The sequence below is a fragment of the Lasioglossum baleicum genome, chromosome 7 (assembly GCF_051020765.1).
Source record: "Lasioglossum baleicum chromosome 7, iyLasBale1, whole genome shotgun sequence".
In the NCBI taxonomy this organism is placed as follows: Eukaryota; Metazoa; Arthropoda; class Insecta; order Hymenoptera; family Halictidae; genus Lasioglossum; species Lasioglossum baleicum.
The window spans coordinates 14,404,393-14,426,309 of NC_134935.1; the positions used below are offsets into that span (position 1 = coordinate 14,404,393).

The following is a 21,917-nucleotide window of genomic DNA, read 5'->3' on the forward strand; positions in this document are numbered from 1 at the left end:
AGCGGCGTTTACGTCCGGCTGGCGGCGTAATGCGATGAACTTCGAGAGCGGCAGTAACCTTTTAAACTTTTAAACGTCGCGAGAGGAGCTCTCAGCGTGTCACCGGTGTCCCCGTTCAACGTAATTACACTGTGGAGTATCGAGGGACGAAAAAACACCCCATTACCGCGAACACGGCCCGGCACAGTGCTCGAGAGAACGCCCTCCGGCGATTCTAATATGCCGGGAGTGGAGCTCTCGACGGAACTTACGCCGATTAACTCACAGGAGAGAGAGTCCTTTTTTCAACGAACTTAAATTTCACTTGGTCCGAACAACCCCACTTCGATATTCCCTCACGAAAGTTCTCGCCGGTTCTCGCGTTAATTGTCTCCGATTGCGATTGGTTGATCAATCATTCAAGCTGGAAGTTGCGAGGTGGAGGCTACGGGGTCCACGCGCACGGACTCCCGGGGTTCACACGCAAGGTATCATGTGTACTGTGGGACATGGTTGCTTGGACTTTGTTTTGTTAAGCTCGGTTTACAACACTTAGCCGATTGGTTTTCGCGAGTTTAATTTGATGGTGGACGGTAAGAGTGTATTCGTGAGCATTTTTTAAAGAAATGTAATGAACGCACGAATTTTACTTTTTGCGAGTGGATAGTTTGGTTGAAACGAAAATAGGAAAATTGTAAAATTTAATTTCGAATGATCACATTCACATAATTTTTAGTAATTGTATAATAAAAGAATTTTTAACTGGTCATTTGACCAACGATGATGAATCTAGTATTGAAAACACAATGCACCAATATTTACCAGGTAAATCTCGGACTTCCCACCGGAAATCGCCGTATTAACCTTTGAATGAGCGAAACAGTAACTCGCAGAGTAACTAACAGACTCGCCGAGTTCCCCAACAGTATTGTTGACTGTGTGATGATCTAATGCAGCTCCCCAAAAGAGAGACTCATCAATTTCTCGGTGTGGGACTTGTCCCACGCTCGACTTAATACGCGTCAAATATCGGCGAGCGGGAAATGATTTACGGATTCGCTCAGAAGTGTCGCCGGTGAATTCGCGTCCTCGGAGAATTTAATTTCTGCGAAGTAACGGGGACGGAATTACGCCGTGAAAACTAATTATGCGAACGGGAGGGGGACGCCGCCCGGCATGTAAATATACATTTTCGCCCGGGTACCGGGGCCGTGGATTTTCCACGACCGTTTTCCGAATCTTCGCCGGGGACAGCCTTTCCGCTGCACGGAATTTTCTCAGGCCAGCAGAACTCCTCCCCGGAAAACTCCACTTCAACTTCGAGCCGTTGCAAACCTTCTCCACTGAGCCAGCGGGTCCACGAGAATACTTGTTTGCTCTTTAAAACGCGATTTCGGGGCGCGAACCGCTCGAGATACCGGTCCAAGCTTTTGCCGGTACATTTTGCACCGAACAAATATTGTGCCAACGTATTTGTTCCTCAACCCTTTGGGACCCGTTAAATCGGGGAGAGAGAGCTGTAATTGTTACTGAAAATTCCGTGGAAAATTATATCGTCCCTTAGGAGAAACAATGCAATTGATGTGTAGTACTAAGCTAAATTGGAAAATTTGTGTATTTCAAACAAACAATTGGCAACATTTAAACGATTGTATTATACTCTACTTTCACATCCCGCAAGTCAATTTTGTCAAAAACTTTTATCAATTTTAATTATTATTTCTGAAGCTCCAGAATTTAGTTACAACATCGATTGACCAGTGAAGTCGCATATTACTTGCTTGATCGACTCGGGCACACACCGCATGCCCGATTAATTGACTCACGTGTTACTTGTTCAATTAGATGAAATGTTTGTCTGACCAGTGACGTCGTATACTACTTACTCGATTAGTGAAGGCTTACATTCCTTATAACGAGACTCCGAATTTTATGCATTTATGATAAAATTGAGAAGACGAAATACGGCAATAGAGTACGAACATTTATTACATTAAAATTTGCAACTGATACAGGGTATTTTTATTTCATCCAAAGATCAGTCTACTTGACACGAAAATATTTTAAACATTTCTGTTAATGCTTTTTATATATTGTCGACGTAGTAAAATTATTCACAGTGGAAATAAACTTTTATTCGACTCGTTTCCTCTGCAAAGGATACAGAAAATGTTCACCTTGCACACAGACAGTCCATTCATAATTGTTCGGGATTCGAATTATGGGATTTGCCGGCCGTTACGCCAACCGTCGAGCGACACTTGCTCTGGCCTTTTTTCACAGTGTTTAGAGTCGCGTAGCGATCGCTCGTTACCGTTGCGTGCGGCCGCGAAGTGTTTACGCGCCCATCACCGGTAAATCCCATAATTTGAATCTCGAACGTTGCGTCTTCCCGGATCATGCGATCGATCCGGCACCAATCGCGTGCGACCCCGCCTGCCGTTTCGAAGAAGATTTAAAGGCCCTCCCTTGGCGGAGCGGCCGCTTTTTCGCTGTCGACTGTTAACGAGCTCTCTTTCAGTTCAGTCATTCGAGACCACCAGATTATTCATTTAGCACGCTCTGATCTGTTAGTTGTTCGCGAAATCACTGCGCGTTATTCCTCGCAATTCCAATTCGAAGTTTCTTTCGAATTGCCACCGACCATCATTCTTCCGCGTCGCGATCAGTGCATCTGCCCGCGTCAAGATTTCCGACGGCGCGTGGAAGATCTCCGTTCGCGGCGGCCCTCGTCAAGGGACGCACAAGATTTCCGTCGAGCAACGGATAAGGCAGAATCTCGCACGAGCAAGATATCCGCATCTCGAGACTTCGGCTCTTCTATAGATCAACAAGCTTGAATAAAGTGCAGGGTTAACCCATCTGGACTCAATCTCTCTCACTCATTCACACTACCTCATCCTCGCCGTTCCTCGCGCGCTCATTGCTGAGCGGTCCCGGCCTCAGGCGCTTCTGACCTTCGGTCGACGCCGAACAATAATAAATATATTTTTATAAATTAAAAGCATCATATTTTCGCTACAATTTTTGAATGCAGAAAAAGAAAAATTCTTTCGAATCTCTGCCATAAACATTCGACCAGCCATAGACCCGAACTACACGGTAATATTTTTTCAAACAACCCAGCTGTGCAGGTTGGGAGCAACCGGATCCCGTACAAATATTAAAAATCTCCGCGCTTCCAATTCCCAAGGCCGGCCGAATGAAACTTCCCTTCGCGTTATTTTAACCGGGCAGCGGTATTCTCGCTGGACGTTTTGTTCCCAGCGTGAACGTTGAAGGATGTCTATTCTCCGGCGGATAAACGTTAACAGGTTCATCGAAATTTCTTCGCGGATCCAGTCCGCAACAAAGCGGATTTTAAAGCGTTCCGTATAATCCAGCTTTGCTTGTAGTCCTGGCGGCTCGTTTTATTTCGATTTTAATTCATCAGAACGAGACCCGGTGTGCGGGGTGGTCTTCAGGTCTGGTTCAGCGCGGCGGTTTAATTCATCGCCGAGTGGAAAAGCAACGGGTGGCCGCGAAACGAGAATTACCGTGTCCATAAACCGGAATCATTCTACAGCAGCTATGCATATTCCGACGTCTCTTTCTATCTCTCCCACGGGAGTTCGCGAGATTCGAAAATCACCGAACGCTCCTCTGCAACGAAGTTGCGCGTTCCGGGTCGTCGGACGACTTCGTTTGCCGGATTCAAGGAAGTCGGAGAGAATACATTTTTATCTTAACAAGTTCGGCGAAGTTCCCGGGAGCTCGGGAATCTCGAAACTGCGAGAAGGCTCTTGCTCCTTTGGTCTTGGAAGGAGAAATAATAACAGGAGTTTGTGGTGCATGAATCTATTATGATTCTATGGAGTTCGTGATTTTGTAATTAAAATGGAGATCAAGAGGATTTCGGGAAATTATGAGAGACGCAATATTCCGTGAGTTGTGTTAGAAAAGTTTAAAGAATTTTTAGTTTTTAGCTTGGCGAAATTTTCAACTCCTTGCCGTAACATTTTCTTCACAGTCACAGTAATTAAAATGTCTTTACCCCCAAAAATGTCGTAGAAGAAAAAAGAAAATTTATAGTTTTTGTATGGCTGTTATTTTATTTTCATCCTGGCTCTTGTTATTTTTAAATTACGGCGGTAGATTGTTATGGACCGAAATGATTTTCTATCGAACTTGTATTACCTTGTTACACAAGCTTAACTTCTTATTTTATTTTTATCTCACTGAAATTATTTAGGTCAGAAATAAATTTTTATTTATGTAACATATAATTAAAAATACGAAGTTCCCCCTACTTCTTTCGAACATTTGGATTTTAATAGTAGTTCACTAACTTTTGCAGCGTTTGTCGAAAAATCCTGGTGTGATCACAGTCAAGATAAAAAAGATGTCAATAAAAATCGCATGCCTTGCTAAAAATGGAAATGGTGACTTTATTCTGTATTCCACCTTCAAGAAACAGTTACAGAATGATTTCGAAAAAGCGAGTAGAATCAATCTCCCCGGCAGTGAAATCGCTATCGCGTGAACGTATACAGGTTGTTCGACGGGTCCCGGCTTTTCTGGCTTTCCAGTGTCGCGTCACGAAGGGTCGTTAATCAAATTTCAGTGGAAACGCAACCTGCGCCCATAAATCGTCTCCAGTCGAATTTTCTTTGCAGTACTGTTACGAGAAGCATTGCTGTCTGTGATTGGAATTCGCCGACGGGGTTCCATTAAACATCTTTTTACTTCAGTTCTTCTGTTTAAGTCCTTTAGTTCAAATCAGTTCGTAATTGTCGAAGAAGAGAAATCTATGGTAATTTTGCTGTTTATCAACACAAATGGTGTCGAAGGAGGAATATCATAGAAGAACAATTTCTTTTGTCCGATTATTTCTTCATAGTTCTTTCAAGGTCATCGTTATTTTTTTATCGGGAAAACTATTTTTTTCATTCCATCTTACAGCGGCTGAAGAAATACATTTAAATATGCTTAAGTCATTAACAAGATGGAATAAAAAAAATATGTTTTCTCGATAAAAAATAACGATGACATTGAAGAAAAGTATGAAAAAACAACCGGGCAAATAAAAACTGTTCTTCTGTGATAGTCCTCCTTCGATACCATTTAAATTATGCCATCAATATTTCTTTTGTGCCATTAAAAATAAAGGAGATATTTAGGTGGCCTCCTTCAGCTGGAACACCCTGTATAATGATATTTAAACGCATATTTGGTTAATCGAGGTCCTACTATACCTGACAAATCCACATCCAATAATTACACCAATCACTCGTAGCAATTACAAGAAATCTATCAGCGTCACCGAGAAATTACATTTCCCAGCGATACATCTTCCGGAAAAAGGAAACCCTGTCGTCTTTGCAGGACCGCTGTCGCCACCCCTAAAGGAAACAAGACACACGAGCTGTCCCAGTTTTCCCTGCCCGCATCTTCTGTAATCAATGTCCCTAATATCCTGACTAAACAGTATCCTTTTCTTTGCATTGCGGCCGCCCACTGATCTTCCAGGACAACATTCCCAGCACGTACCGTGTAGACAAGCTTCTCCACGGTTTTTACCATAGCATCGATCCGATTCCTTCGTGCCTCATCTCTCTCTCTCCTGGCCACAATTCTAATTTTTTTTCGCTTTGCTTGCACCTCGGGTGCAAGATTTATTGCCCCTAGCCGGCCGTCGTGACCGGCGAAACGGATTCGAAGTAGAAAAAAAGGAGAGAACACGTAGAATCGATAGCAACGCACACCCACATCCCTCCGCACATCAGAGAGTTGGATTAATTTCGTCTCGGCTGATCTCCACGCATTCTGCGTGTCAACATGCCCGGAAATGTAGCATTCCCCGGGTGATCCTCAACGCGCATTTGTTACTCGAGGCATGAAAAAACTTCTGCGATAACGTACCCGCGCGTCGACGGCCCTGGAATTCTCGCCGATTGTTCACCGACAGATCGACCAGCAATTCGATAATTTAATCTTTAGTGAATTGTCTGCATCAATTGTAAATCTAATTTTGTCTGATTAATGTGTCCTGCAGTGTGAAACTCAGAATTCTCGCGTGTGGATTCCGAAATCCGTGATTGTGACCCTGGTGTCCTACAATGGGCTGCTCTTTACTTTACCGGACTCAAAATTAGTACCTTTCTCCGACGAATAATTATGCATTTGGTATGTAATCCAGTAGATTTGTACCTGGCACGGATGCAGATCGAAGTATCGATCCTCTAGGATCAATAGTTCAGGAGATATGGTCGCTTAAAGTTGAGCATTTTTGACAGATAAGGGCGCCGCCATATTGGTTTGCAGTGACGGTCGCGAGCCGCTTACCTTGCCGCCCTTCCCCCTCCCCCACCTAATCCTAACCAACTCAGTAAGCGGCGTGCGACCGTCGCTACAAACCAATATGGCGGCGCCTTTACCTGTCAAAAATGCTCAACTTTAAGCGACCATAGCTGCTCAACTATTGATCCTAGAGGATCGAAACAAATCTACTGGATTACATACCAAATACATCATAATTCGTAGGAGGAAGGACTAAGTTTGAGTCCAGTAAAGTAAAGTTTACCCTACCGTGATTTAACCCTTCTTCAAAAGTCGTTAGAAAGATTTTCCCAACAATCACAAACATATCACACTAAAAAAGTGAAAGCTGAGAGTAGTCAACGAAAGAAAGCCATTATTACAGTATCATAACCCCACTTGTTAAATTCCTCGTCTAAAATAACCACAGCCCAAAAAACAACTGCTCATCAAGTCCGACAAATTAATTCTACACGTCGTTTTGCAGCGCACGGTTAGACAACTGCATTGCGTGATGCGGTTAAGCGTCGGGCGATTGAATCCGTAATACCTGTGAATATTTACCGAGCCCCGCGATTCATCATGTCTCGAAGGTACAGCCCCTCCATTAATTGCTCCGAATCTCTTGATTTATTAGTCGATGGTGGGGGAGGACAGCTAGGAATGAGAGATTCGCGGTGAACTGCTGCGTTCGCTCTTTTTCCGTGATTTTCTTACTCGCTCGGTTAATAACTGCGTTCCTCCGACTGGTTGGCCTTTGTATATTTATTATCATCGTTAGATATCGTACGTAATATACTCTCTCTCTCTTTCTCTCCTTCTCTTCCATTTTCTCCTCGTTTTTTCTGGGAAGGGAAACCGACGTTAATTGTACCCTCTGTTTTCTGGAAATAATGTAAAATGCCACCAAATTGACCTTGACTTTCAATTTCAAGGTCAGAAGGTCAACGAATTCTTTTGTTGCATCGCATTCTACTCGTCACAAGGATAAAAACTGTAGGAGGAATCATAGGTCAAAACGAGACCGTTATTCAGATGTATTTTTTCAGCCGCTACAAGATGGAATAAAAAAAAATAAGTTTTCCCGAAACAAAATAATGATGACCTTGAAAAAACTGAAAAAATAACCGGACAAAGAAAATTGTTCTTCTATGATATTTTTCCTTCGATACCATTTAAATTATGCCATGAATATCTTTTGTGCCATTAAAAATAAAGGAGATATTTAGGTGGCCTGTATAACGTGCTGTTCTCTCTCATGGCACGCGAAAGAAAATATAATATATAATAAATAAAATGAATGTGTAATTTTATCTGTGTATACAACTAATCGATATGATACACAATGGTACAGAAAAGTAATCAGCAGGGTCATTAAATTTTAGCTAATACGAAATTGCCAGAGTCCAGTTCCTTTTTCGTCACGTTTCGTACATTCTAAGTGAAGAATTGTAAATTCGATTTTAGGGGAGTCTGTCGGTGAAAAATGCGTGTCCTTCGTGTTCGGGGCGCGTTCTGGCCACAAACCGAATGTTTCACAGCCCAACGAACCGCGCAAACATTGTCGCGTGATTTTTCATTCGCGCTCCGAACGGTGAAATCCGTGACTCTCGCCGGCAATAAATATTTGTTTGCCTCCGCATCGAGTATAATTCATGCGACACGGATTCGTTTGCTAACATTTATCTGGCACGCCGTGCTCATAAATGTAAACTGCTGATACGACCCGATGCGCGATCACGCCGCCGATAAAGTGTCGTGTGCAACGTTCTACCTGTCACAGAAGGGATCCCGGCATGTCGCCCGGAAATTAATTCTACCGACGCGATTGCAATTGCTTTTTCTACTGATTTATCCTTCACGTACTTTATTAGCTGCTGTCCATCTTGAAGCAAAATTGAAATCGTCGTTTGTTGGCCTGTATTTTTTTTTTTACGGTGTGAATTGTTTGTTTCAGCGTTTGCCATGCAGTTAATTTTGCAGTTCGAAATTTATTGGATTCTGAAAATTTATCGCTGCATTGTACACGACTTTTACTCTGGAAAATGGACCAATTTTTTAGTATGCCTTAAATGCCAAATTAATTTTGTAACTACTTTTGTTAATACTTTTTCATTTATTTTGCTCTGCTTTGTCTCATTAGCAAGTCATTAAAATTGCCCATTGTAGTGAACATCTTTTTACCCGTGGTCGAATGGACGAAATCCACGTAATTTAATTATCACGATGTCAGTTTTACAATTGTTAGAGTTTTTGAAAAGACTATTACTTCTCCAATTTCCACAGTACTTTAATTTAACCAATTTATTCATTCTGAACTCCATTAGCTGTTCCTCATTCTATCTTCAGACCGGAAGTCCTCAGAGTCCTTCATATTACAATACAGCTTAACCGGCAAAGTTCTGCGCTAACCGTTTATAAGAAAATGAATTATACAATTGCTAGGATTTTGTGAAAAGAAAATTAATTCCTTAATTCCTACAGTAAATCCTCCCTTAAGCAGTTTATCTTGCCAGGACTTTATTAGCTGTTTCTCATCTTGCCTTCAAACCGGAAGTCCTCAGAAATCTTCACTATATTATACTGCAGTATGGCGAATGAAGTTCCACGTGGTTCATGAATAAATAATTGTACAAATGCTAAAGTTTCTGGAAAGAAAATTAATTTCTTCATTCCAATAAATATTTTCTTAGCCAGCTTATATTTCTTGCAATTTATCGGCCGATTCTCACTTCGCCCACTAACCGGAAGTCCTCAGGGAAAGTTCTCGAGTCAAATTTGCAAAAATAAAATTAATGTCAGAATTCCAACATTAATTTTTAACCTACTTATCCTTTTCGCTTCTCAAGCTGTTTTTCATCCCCAAACCGGAAGTCCTCCGGAATCCCCACTATACTGTAAGTTTAGCATGATATTCAAAGTTTCTAAACCTACTATCGTACTCACATACATCAGAAAAGTTTGCAAAAATAAAATAAAATCATTTTTAACCAATTTTATATTTATCCCTATCATTTTGCGTTCCGCTTGTCCAAACATGTCCCCACACGTCATAGTTTCTCTACAATGCGCCATGCAGCGAAAAATGAAAAAACCTGTCTCTTCAGCTCATAACTCAGGCGCTTTTCATCCCCTAATCTCGAGAAACGTCTCCGCTATAGAAAATTGTCAGCAGCGAATGGAAAATCGCAGCTCCACCGAACGCGGTCCAAGAGTTTCAGCCATGCTGGTTTGCTGTAACATTGTGCTACATTTTCGATATTTATGGTAATCCCTAGCAAGAATCCTGCGAGCTGTTACACGGCCTATTGACATGGTAATGGGCGGCTCGAATCGGTAGCAAAAGCACATTGAAGAGCGCGTTTCACAAGCGTCAACCCGTTGGTACCGGGGTTTCCGGTATTCAACAAGTATCCTGTGTACTAGTACGATCTGGTCTTCGTGGTCTATCAAGCTTCTACACTTGGGAAGCTTAAATTATTCCAGCGAATCAAGTATATAGTACTCTATATTATCTAGAAAATTTTTTATTCAAAATATAACAGAATCATTTTAATCAGAAAAATGTTTCCAATACGTCGATAAAAATGTAATAAAAGAACGTAACAATTCAGTGCCGAAATGCTCACAAATACTGAAGCATCGCCGTACAGTGAAACAGTATGACGCTGTCCTTGATCAATGATCAAGCAAATGGAACCTTAGTTAAACCGGAACGAAAACAGGAAAAGTTAGCCAGATTGGAAGGGCGTATTCACAGACTCGAGTACAAGGATCGCAGCCTCCTCGGAGGATTAATTTCGCCTTAATTAAAACCGCGTTCTCGGCGAGAACGAAGACGCTCCTTCGATCCCGATGGGATCTGTGATTCAAGGCGTCGTTCGCGCGATATATCGGTCACGACGCTTTCGATAAAGCCGGCTGGCAATCGATTCGCTGGAAGGGTTTCTCGTCCTCGAGAAGATAAACACGGCTGCGTTGAGCCGAGAGAAAGTGCGCAAGGACGCGGGAAACGACGAATGAGCGGAATGTTTTCCGATCTTCTTAATCCGTATCGGAATTTCTTCGAGGCTCTGAGGAACCCTGAGGACTGTCTTCAGATATCCTTGTTCCAGTATGGGCAATTTATTGTTTGATTCTGACCGCGGCTAATGCGACTGTGAAAAAATGGGTTCGAGAGCAGCATCTTGAAAGTTGCGAAGGACTTCCGTTTTGAGAATCGTGAGGGACGAGTAGGTGAAGGGGAAAAGTGGTGAGATGAATTTCTTTTTATTGTGAATTATTAATATACATCAAATTTTGTATCCTGGTATTGTGTATAAAAGAGAAGTGAAAATTTTTGGTGTTGGAAGTCTTGTTAGTCGATCGTGATGACTTCCGGTTTAAGGCTCGAAAGATGACTATTTTCCCATTAGCTTATATTGTATTTATTTTATATTATGTATTACTTCATATTTTTTCAAATTCTTAGCCATTTTTTATAATATATACCCAACGAAATAAATTTGATGCATCTTTATCATAAATTAAAAATATCAGAACGCGTCACTGGAATATTTTAATAAAATCCTGCTCGGTAAAAGTGACCGGTAGCATCACGAAGATGAGTTCCACCTCTTGTCGGAGCCCTAAGCGACAAAGTCGGTGATTATAAGCGCGCCCCAAAGGACACGTTTTCTCGGACGTCTCGATTGAAAGTCTGTCAATGGGTGGGATCGATCGATCGGATCGCGGTAATGCCGGATGAGGATAGGTGGCTTCTGACGCCAGAGATTGCGAGCGTATCGCCCACGCCATCGCCTCCGAATAGACCCACGACCCCATAGATTGTGAAAGATGATTCATGGTGGGCTTAACGAGCAACGCGTTGACGTCTGTTTGATAATTCCGTCCGGCGACGCGGATGAATTTAACGCGGTTACGAGGCACGAACGAAATATAGCTGGCAATTATTTGGTGCCCGCCAACTCGATCCTGCTAATTAGCACGACTAACAATTTAATCAGCCCCATGGCGGGGCTAATCATTTCGTTCGGCTACCTCACTAGTCCGCGGCAACTTCAACTGGAACGAATATCGAACGACTCTGTGTTTAATCGGGAACGGTTATTTGTCTTTCCCGATTGCTCCTTAGTAAATTTCTAATTAACGTTCACAGGCACGGACGATTCGAAATTATTTCCCGGCTGGCGTAATTATTTATGACGTTTTGCAGTTTTATTTCTGGCTCCCTCTGGTTATTTCAGTCCAGGCTCTTTTCAGTCCAAGATTAATTTATGACACACGTCATAGTAAATATTTTAAAGTGATTTATTATTACTCTGCTCCACTTTCTCTATCGTCTACAGAATTAGTAATCTTTTTTTATTTATATGGTTAGATTATTTGTTGACGGATCAGGTAAGCCTGATGCTATCAAAATGGCGACGTTCGAGGCATAGATTGATCCATTCTAATACTTCCGAATCATTTTTTTATACATTTTTGAACCTTGGTTTTTAAGGTCAACATCAATCTTTTTTTTCGTCAAGAAACCAATATAAGTGAAATATTAGAATTTAGGATAGAATGGATTATCTATTTAAGATTGAATTGAAACAGCTGTAATTGAGTTTTAAATGTGTATCGTTATAAAAGTTTGACGCAAACAATTAATTGAATACTTTTGCACAGTATCGAGCACAATTCGAATGCACGACGGCGCAACTTATGCATTAATGTACGAGTGGGGGGGGGGGGGAGGAGGGCACGTTCCACCTTTAATCACTTAAAAATCTGCCCACGGAAAAATATGAATTCCAATTGGATCGCAACCGGCCACAAAGGACGCGGAAAATTCTGGACCCCAGTTATGAATATTTCACACGGCTCCTCAAAAGAATACTTGAAAATCACAATCTGTTTGGACGCGAAGAGTTAATCGGCCTCGAATATTTTCAAACTTCCCACGGAAGGAATTTACATTTCGGCGTTCCCTTCGCTTGGAAGAGGACCCGAACTGCAACAATAACAACAACTTCGCGCTATACTTCATCCGTCTCTGAACCAGAACGTATAATCCTGGCATTGCATGTTACCTTACTTTCGCAACCGGAAGCCAAAAGACAAACAAAATGATACAGAGGGACAGTTCGAGTCGGTAACTTCTGTTTCGAGAGAATACATTGTTTATATTCGATACAAGAATCGATCGATTGTTTGAGGTACCCTGGGGTGGAGTGTATGTGAAATTAGGGGGGCTTTATGTCATCGTTTTATCCGTTTCGAACTTGTTCAAAAACTACAGACTTCTAAATCTTGCAATGTCCGATCATAGAAAACAGAAAACAACTTGCAAATAACAGACTTTACGAATTTTTATCTCAGAAACTACTTGACGGATTTTGGTAAACTTTTTTTTATTTTATTCGGGAAAGTCCGGTCTATAATGGCAATTTTTTTCAAATCGAAATATAAAGAATTAGGGTATGTAAAAATTCAAGACTGCGAAGACCGTTTTATATTAATATAAATAAATTTGAAAAATTATAGCTTGAATATCAGAGGACCAAAAATTTGAAAAAAATATGAGCATGTACTTCGAAGCTCTGCCTACGAAATGAGTCTAGACACGACCCTGGATCTTCATAATTAACGTTGTAATTAATTCGCAACTACAGTCGTCGATTACTATAAATTATGTTAGCATTGCCGTAAAAATAAATGTAAGTAAAAATAGTGGCTATTGCGGCAACAATTGTTGTTTCGTTTGGTACATCGTTTACTCGGAAGTCAACCAAACAGCACGTACGAATATTTCGAGTACAAGGGCAGCTCTAGGATTCATTGTTGTTTGATCTCATTACGAATTGCTCGACTCGCTTGAGCGTGCTGTTCGACCTGTTTTCGAATAATTTACGACACGCGTCAGCTGGCGTTTCGCATCGAAACGCTAGCTAATAATTCGCTTTGTTCTACAGGCTCGCATTGTTCCTCTGATACGTTTTCCATCTCGCTCCCCTGCGATCGCGGCACGCGACGATTTGATTTCACGGATGGAGTCATTGACAACAGGCGATATGGGATACTGATTCGGCTCGGTTCCCGTTCGATATCCAATTTTTTTCTCTCTCTCTCTCTTCTCTCTCTCTCTAGCTGATCGGTCCGATGATTCCACAGTAATTGGAATTATCGCTATATTGTTTTAATAGCAGATAAACACCCCCGCCCAGAGATTCGTTCATGCTTTTAAAACCAATTTCCGCTTCGCGCGACTGTTGCTCGAATGTTCCGCATTGCATATACGGACTGGTGTTTACGGGAAAGCGATTAACATCTAATAAAAAATGCTGAAAAAAGAGACCACTATTTGGAGCTTTAGTGGGACATTTTAATTATTTTTTTGACGATTGATTTCTTTGTTCTACATTAATTTCTGTTTTCTTAACCCTTCACCCGTTTAATAGGGTAACTCATGACCTGAACAATATAAACTTGTGAATGTGCTACCCCTACGCCGATTTCAATGATCTTGAAATGTATTGTCAAAGTCACTATACTCTGAACAACTTTTCTTTTTAAAGTTTTTAACTTCTTTAGATGGTTTGGATTATTTAGTCATCAATTATCCTACTATTAACTTCATAACGACCAATGTTAATATAAAAATAAGTGTGCAATGTATGTTTGTTGATTTTCTGTTGTATAGATTTCATGACATTTAAAATGCCAGTAAAAAATGCCTTATAAAAGTTCAGCGGAAAAATTCTAAAATTGAATGAATTTTTGCAACAATAGGAACAAAAATCGTGTGGGAGCGCGAATATTTTAATAAAATGAAAAGCTAAACCATTCTGGTTCCCATTAAAATTTCAATGAAAGCTACCATACAAGAATTCGCTGGAAACGTTCATTAATAAAATTCCACGACAATAGTAATGAAAAATTCTTCGCGCGGAAGCACTGATAACATTTTAATCAAACAGAATTTAAAAATACTGTGATGTTATTTTCACCCCATGAAACATATTAAGAAAGAAAATAAAATTCAGCTAGAAAATATTGATTTTGCATTTATGGTAAAAGCGAGATGATGTAATTTAAACCGGTAAAGAGATTAAAGTTACTTAAAAATACCAATATGACAATCTTCCACTAGCTGGTGAACAAAACGTCATCTCTGAAGGCTTAAAGCCATCACTACATAAAACCCGCGAGTCCCACAGTCATTAAACTTGATCAGGCAATATAGAACACTATCACTCCTACATCTCAATCAAAGAGAATCGTTAAGAAAAATCCTACAGTCATAAATAATTTTATGCATTGATGACAGAAAATTAATAGGTCGAATACAAAACTGAAAAACATTCATTTTTATTTTGCATAACCATCCAGTCTTATTCGTTCTGAGAAGAACTAAATAATGGAGTAAGGCGTAAACTCCATTCTCAAGCAAGTAATAACAATTGTGAATGATGTTGCTCGTTTACACGAATGAAATAAGCCAGACTCGAAACACTGGAAATTGAACGGTGAACGAGTTAAAAATAAATCGAGGAGAGTCACGATCGGAAAATGCGACAGCATCGACCATCAAATCATAAACTCGCGAGGGTCAGCGTGGGGGCTGATCATTTTAATCTCGTAAAGTATCACCTGTTACACGAAGAAGAGAGAGAGAGAGAAAGGGAGAGAGAGATAGACAGAAAACGTGGGCGTCGGCAATATAAGCTCGCGATTCCGGAAATAATACGCAGCGTAGCGTATCGACGAAATTAACCGTTCGACGGATGCTGTAGACGAAAACCCGGTTTGCTCTATTCGATCGATATTAACTCCCCGGTTCCCCGATAAGAGTTATCGCCGACTGTTATTGGTGGCATCGACTGGTTCCGAGCCCATCCTCTCTCGTAGCAATAGCAGTAGGTAGTAGTAAACGCGAATAAGAATCGTCCCTGGGCTCACCGTCGCATCGGTCCAGCGAATTTCGGATCAAACAGAGTGCCGCCAACGGAGCCGTCGATTTGTCACCGAAGTCAAATCCTTCCACCGATCTTCCCTCCGCTCCGCTACTTCTATTCTATTCCCAGATTAGAGCTGGATCCCCGCGATCCCCTTTCAATGGCCGACAGGATATCCTTTGATGGACTTTGCATTTCGAAACGGCTTCAACCGACCAGGACCCTCGAAAGCACTCGACTTGTCGATTCCTGTTCGAGCATTTTTGAACGAGGTGTGGATGAAATGCTCGTGAATTGCATTTTTTTTTTTTGCTCTCGTTTGTTGCGGTAACGATGGATATATCTGATTCAGATGTGGGAGTGATAGTGTTCTATAGTGGTTGGCCAAGTTTAATGATCGCGGGACTCGCAGGGTTTATGTAACGATGGGTTTAAGCCTTCTGAGATGACGTTTTGGTCATCGTCAGGTGAAGTGTATGGCTAGACAGAGAGTGAGAAGAGACAAGACAGAACAATACAAGAAAATGTATTTTCCTTTTCAATCTCAAAATGTCGAAAATAATAAATGAACGCTCCTAAAATTTTGTAATGCTCTTCAGTTTTTTATTCGACCTATTCATTTTTATCATAAATGGGTAGGGAATTAGGGATACAATTAAATGGGTCACAAAACGTCGATTTTTACGAAAGAAAGTGCAACGATTAAAATCGGTTGGGAATATTATAAACAAACCGGCATCTCGTTTCAAAGTAAATACAGCAGACCTGGCGCGGTTGCAAAATGTTTATTAACGAGCACGGAGATTTCTATTGCCAGACCATCTCGTTTATCCCAGTGAAGCCATTGTTCCCTTTGTATCATTCACCGAGCACGAGATAATGAAGCGTTTAAAGGCACCCCAGTACTCGATAGTAAATTTCGCGTCTTAACTCTCCATTCACCCTTGAGACACTTAAAAAGGGTAAACGTTTCGGTTGAGCAAACGAAAACACTGCGATTCAACAACAGTATATCAGCGGCATACATTTGCAAACTGAACTCGTTGAACAATTGAACTCTGAATCGCAGAATGAGTCGTGTACACTTTGCACTTCCACTTAGTTCAACCATACTTACAACTACTGAACCAGGTAAAATTAATTTTTATTCCACTACTACTGAATCTGTGGGACACTTTTGCAGAAAATTATTACATCATGTTCCATTGAATCATATCAAATGCCACCAAATGTATTTTTGCAAAATTGTTACTCTATAAAAAAATTGGGATTTAATTACTTTCATAGTTTTAGTGTCAACGCACTAGGAGACATAGGTAAGACACTAGTTGACGCTTAGTTAGACACTAGTTTAAAAGTCGCTAGATTATTAATAAGTTTCTGAGAGTCGAGATTGTTATAGTTCACGCACCAATTTAAAAGTGGTTCACATTGGCTAAAATCACATTAGCTAGAATTCAACAAGACACCAGACTCCAACTGAGAAACCAAGGCTTCAAGCAATAATCATCTTAATCATGAAACAAAGTCATCAACACCGAACGAAGGTCACAGAGATAGCATTGTAAACTTAAATACCATTCACAAACTCATCACTTGGACCATTAAATCTCGCCCAAAGCGCAGAAAATCTAGTAACACTGGGAAAAACGAATACCAGATTTCCTGGTATACAGTTACCTGGCCAACTCATTAATCACTCGTTAAACTTGTCAATCGCACCAGTATTATGTCACTCAGTTAGACCAATGACATTCGCTCACAAACTCATCTCTCGACCATCCCAATTATAGCATTGTTCAAAACCCAAAAACCAATCCCTCCATCAAGCCTGAATGTCTCGATCAGAGCGACAGCTACCTGTCCATGTTATCAATCACTCAACAGTCAGGTCTCAGTACCATTCACTCACTAACCCAACCACTCCAATTTCATTCAAAGTACACAAAAACTAATAGAACTAATCAAAACCCAAAAACCAATGTCCCCATCAGAACGATAGCTACTTACTGAAGTTATCAATCACTTCGTAAAATTAATCAGGCTAGTATTATGTCATTCAGTTAGGTCAGTGCCACTCACTCACTAACTCGTCACCCAACCATCCCTATCTCTCCCAAAATGCAGAAGAGGGTACAGCACTGATCAAACCCAAAATTCAATGTCCCCATCAGAACGATAGCTACCTATCCAACTTATCTATCACCTGTTAATTATCCCTATCTCTCCCAAAGTACACAAAAGGGTATATCACTGATCAAACCCCAAAACCCAATGTCCCCATAAGAACGATAGCTACCTACCCAAGTTATCTATCACTTGTTAATCATCCCTATCTCTCCCAAAGAACACAGAAGCTAATAGCACTGATAAAAAACAATGTCCCCATCAGAACGATAGCTACCTACCCAAGTTATCTATCACTTGTTAATCATCCCTATCTCTCCCAAAGAACACAGAAGCTAATAGCACTGATCAAAAACAATGTCCCCATCAGAACGATAGCTACCTACCCAAGTCATCAAACACTCGTTAAACTTTCTAGCCGTGCTAGTGTTATGTCATTGGCTTAGGTCACGCAGTGTCCCCTAAAACCGGGGGTACAGAGCCTGTTGCGACGGAGAATCTCGTAGACGCGTACCTGTTACGCCGTCGGGACGACGGATCCCGTTTTCCCGCGTCGTCCCGTAGCTCCGGGGACGTCGACGCTCCTCTGCGACGACGCTCGACGACGCTCCTCTGCGACGTAAACACCAGGGTCGGGTAAACAACGGGGCTCGAATGAGACACGGGTTGTTGACGGAAAAAAAAACCAAGGGCAGAGAGTAGACAACAGAGGGTTGTTCACCGGTTTCGTGGAACCGCGGGTTTGCACTGCCGGACGGACGCGACCGTTCTCGCGTCGCGACGCCGCTCTGACGGACGCCGGCGTCTCGTCGCCTCGACCCGGCCGTACCAGGCCTCGCACCCTCTCCGAACACCCCTTCCAAACGATGTACACTCCTCCTCTCCAGAGGACGGGCGCAGGCGTGCCGCAGCCGCAGGTAACGCGCCGCGACGCCTGAACGCGGCCACCTACACACGACGATACTGACGAACAGCCCTAGACACGAGCCGGGAATGACGCGGGTAAACGCGTGCGGATGCACCGGGAACCGCCGGTTTCTTCAGGCGCAAGGATCCGGACGGGTTGCGGGGTGAGTTTTGGAGGAAAATGGGAGATCTTTGGTCGGTGGTAGTGTCTTTGAGAGAATTGTAGATGTAGTTCGTGATGGCTTGGGCATGATAGAAATGTAGATGAGTATAGGGTGCTTTAAGAACACCATTGTATTGTAGAGCAATTGTGTCAACTCTCTAGGGCAGTGCTGGCGAACCTATATAAGGCTTTGTAAGTGACCCACGCGTTTATTGTATTATAATATTGACCTGCAGAAGTTAAAGGTATAAATCAAAAAGGAAACTGAAACCTTCGTTTTGATTATTTCAAAAGTGAGAATCGAAAAGATTCAATTGTCAACTTTATCTTTTAACAAAATGTTTGATGTTTCCAAATATAATTGCTCACTCTTCGAAAAGGTTCGCCATCACTGCTCTAGGGCTTGGGCAAGGGTTGAACATGGCTTTCGTCGACACAGGTTGTACAGGCAGCTAAGAGATCATTGATGTTGCACGATATTTGAAAACATACATTGGAAACGGTGTGTTGGTTCCATACATTGATACCGGTGTGTTGGTACGACACATTAATACCGATATATTGGTGCGATACGTTGGTAACGGTGTATTCGTTCCATATAATGATACCTGTGTATTGATTCCATACATTGATAGCGGTGTATTGGTTCCATATATTGATACATGTGTATTGGTTCCATACATTGATAGCAGTGTATTGGTTCCACACATTGATACCGGGGTGATGGTACGACACATTAATACCGATATATTGGTGCGATACGTTGGTACCGGTGTATTCGTTCCATATATTGATACCTGTGTATTGGTTCCATACATTGATAGCAGTGTATTGGTTCCACACATTGATACCGGGGTGATGGTACGACACATTAATACCGATATATTGGTGCGATACGTTGGTAACGGTGTATTCGTTCCATATAATGATACCTGTGTATTGATTCCATACATTGATAGCGGTGTATTGGTTCCATATATTGATACATGTGTATTGGTTCCATACATTGATAGCAGTGTATTGGTTCCACACATTGATACCGGGGTGATGGTACGACACATTAATACCGATATATTGGTGCGATACGTTGGTAACGGTGTATTCGTTCCATATAATGATACCTGTGTATTGATTCCATACATTGATGGCGGTGTATTGGTTCCATATATTGATACCTGTGTATTGGTTCCATCCATTGATACCGGTGTATCACCCTGTGGTCTAACTCACCATTCAGCAAAGCTGGAATGTTCCGCCAGATGTACGGGTGACGAAACATAGCTTCGAGCGTCTGAAGTTTCTAAGTGAGCCGTTTTAGGTAGACGAGTCTACGTAGAAGGGTCCTCGAGTCGAAATCGTCTGCAACCTTGGCTACTCTTAAATTTTATTAGCGCCTTAGATTTATACGGTACTCAAAACGAGGCAGGAGCAGGGAATTGCGAGAATTTAAGTGTGGTCAGGCTCGTAAATGTGGTTGGGAACGGCTTCATGAGGGGTTGAACGCGCGACACGGGGGCGTAATTGTTTCCCTTTGGTTGCTGGTTAGCCGAGGGTACGTTTTATGAATCTTTCGTATTACGGCACCATTTTATCTACTACATTGAGCGACGGTTGACTCCTGTCAAAAGCGTTCACCCACAACGTTTAAAATCGGAGATTAAACAAAATATCCAGATTCAAGAACGTGAATCTTCTGCATGTGCATGTATATATGAATATGCAAAACTAAATGATCAAACCTTTCGCACGGTACATAATTTGTATACTATACAGTGCAAATTTATTTGAGTTTCTTGAATCGATTTCTTTTTTTAATCGTATACATTAATCAATCAATCATGATTAAAATTTAATCGATTAATGCCCAACTCTGTACCAACTTGGTACCGGTGTATTGGTATGATACATTGATACCGATGTATTGGTTGCGTACGTTGATAACGGTGTATTGGTACGTTATATTGATGCCGGTGTATTGGTTCAATTTTTTATCGTGCATACAGGTGCGTAGTATAGTAATGACGACATCACGCTTCATCGGGGGTTCATTGTATTTTCAAATATGGCGGACTAGGAAAATCTTGTGACCCGATTAGACGATCGCGCGACAGGTGATCGATCCGAGGAAAATTAAATTGGATCCATTGTGTCCCGTCCCTCTCATTGATTCTCCGCAGGGTGAGCAACAATGGGGAAATGACATGGCCACGATACGGGCTCTCATTACGCTGCTACAGGTGAACACGTCGCGAAATATTGTTGAAATCGCGTCACGGTAACCGTATTTGCGTCCCGATATACCTGCATACATACACTACGGGCAGTGGATCATTTGCGCGTCACTCTAACGAAGCCCATATTTAACAGCCCGCTCCACTGTAAATAGTTATTAAAACGTGCTCGCCTACTCGCTGATTAAAATTTCTTTGCAAGCGTTCCAACGAAACTCACGCACTAGTGCACTGCGACGCTCTGCCGGTAGATCCGCGTCATTTCTGTCTCAATTATCTCCGTTCTTGCGTTAAATATTCGGGTGAAAGTTAAACAACCGCCGAAACAGATTTTGGAAATTTGTGGGTACAGGAAAACAATTACAAACTGCAATACAAGCAATACTGCAAGAAAATCAGAAGCACCTTTGTTTAACTGCAAATTATTATATATGGGCGTGGGAAATTCTTGGGATAAGGGTTACATATTTATGTAAGCAATTCAGAAGCATTGGTTTACTAGATGATTTACAAAAAAGATTTTCCAAAAATTACAATTGATCAGGTTACATGCAAAAATAAGAAAAGCATTTTTTAAAACTTTTTTTTGGGTCCCTAATGAAAATTGAAAATATATGTTTTGTAGATCTATGCTAGTGGTACACATGCTGAAAATTTCATCGAAATCGGTTGACGCAGGAAAAAACAACACGCATCGGAAGATGTACGATTCTGTGGATTTTAAGCAGAAACTGGTCGAAACTCGTATTTTCACCATTTTTAACCGCTTGTAGCTTGTGAGTATGTCAATCGATTTCGATGAAATTTTCTGCAGGTGTGTAACTACTCTATGCATCTACAAAATACATATTTTAAATTTTTATTAAGGGCCCAAATAAAAAAGTTTTAGAAAGTGCCTTTTATATTTTTGCATGCAACCTCGTAAATTGTAATTTTTAGAAAATCTTTCTTGCACATCATTCAGTAAACCAATGCTTCTAATTGCTTACAGAACATCAGGTAATTTGGTATAATTATAAAAAAGTTGTTCTGTTTTAAAGGGTGTACGAAGACTTATTTTACTGAGTGTAAATAGTAAATATACACAATTTATAAGCTAATTAATTTAGAATTGAAGAATTAATTTATACAGAATCACCATTTTCAAAAATTGTGCAATAAAATCATTGAAATATGGATTTTAGAGATGGTACATGTAAATAGTTTTTTTTTAAGGAGTCGAATGGCATTTTGAGCATCCGAGTGGGATTCGTCGATGAGTTCCAGAAAAAC

The 21,917-nt window shown here is 41.2% G+C and overlaps 1 protein-coding gene and 1 long non-coding RNA gene across 2 annotated transcripts in view; one reads left to right on the forward strand and one right to left on the reverse strand.

Moving 5' to 3' along the window:
* LOC143210869 (uncharacterized) overlaps positions 1 to 18,198 on the reverse strand; it is a 156,621-nt gene extending 138,423 nt beyond the window's left edge. Inside the window, exon 1 of the mRNA XM_076428108.1 lies at positions 17,860 to 18,198. The gene's annotated coding sequence lies outside the window, so the exon portion shown is untranslated. The remainder of the gene's footprint in view (positions 1 to 17,859) is intronic.
* A 74-nt stretch (positions 18,199 to 18,272) lies between these two features.
* Positions 18,273 to 21,917, forward strand: part of LOC143210873 (uncharacterized) — a 30,808-nt gene continuing 27,163 nt past the window's right edge. Inside the window, exon 1 of the long non-coding RNA XR_013009347.1 lies at positions 18,273 to 18,415. This is a non-coding gene — a long non-coding RNA (uncharacterized LOC143210873). The remainder of the gene's footprint in view (positions 18,416 to 21,917) is intronic.